Below are 671 nucleotides of genomic sequence, written 5' to 3'. Positions count from 1 at the left end.
AAATTTCATGTTAAGTTCATGTTTCGATCAAGTAAATTCGATCGATAAATTCTCGCCGTATTTTAAGGCGGAATAATTTTCAGTACAAGTATAGTTTGAGAATCTTAATTTCAAGAATCTCTAAGCACGGCACGATGTTAGCGGCGTATAAAAAAAAAACGCACTGGCATTTTAAAAGAAGAAAAAAATCCTTAATTGCTAGACAGTTAAGGTTAAAGTCACAAGATAAATACCTATAGTAGATGGATACAATATGAGCTCGGGAGTTGACACTGTCAGAAACGTCATTCTCGGGATAGAATACAGAAAATTAAAATTTAGAATTTGTTCAGTCTAAAATTAATTTCAAGACTTGAAACAGTTTGAAATATTACGTGAGTAAGAATATAAAACAATATTGAATTATTCAGAAATTAATATTGGACTGTAAGTAGTAGATTAACTTACGTGAGCTAAACTAATTACCTCTAATCAGTATAAATTTAATCTGTTTAGAGGAAATAATTGAGGATAAGATCAGGCACGTAATCTTGCCTTAATCAGATACTTTATATAGTGAAATTTTTAGGGTTTTTGCACTTTCTTTCTCTTATTCTCGCTCATTCTCTCTCTCCTCTCACGTTCTCTCTCACACAAACCATCAATGGCCAAATACTCAAGTTAAGATTCCG

This window comes from Morus notabilis, unplaced genomic scaffold (genome assembly GCF_000414095.1).
Source record: "Morus notabilis unplaced genomic scaffold, ASM41409v2 Scaffold2316, whole genome shotgun sequence".
Taxonomy (NCBI): Eukaryota; Viridiplantae; Streptophyta; class Magnoliopsida; order Rosales; family Moraceae; genus Morus; species Morus notabilis.
The sequence above is the reverse complement of the archived record's forward strand: the minus strand, read 5'-3'. Positions refer to the sequence as shown.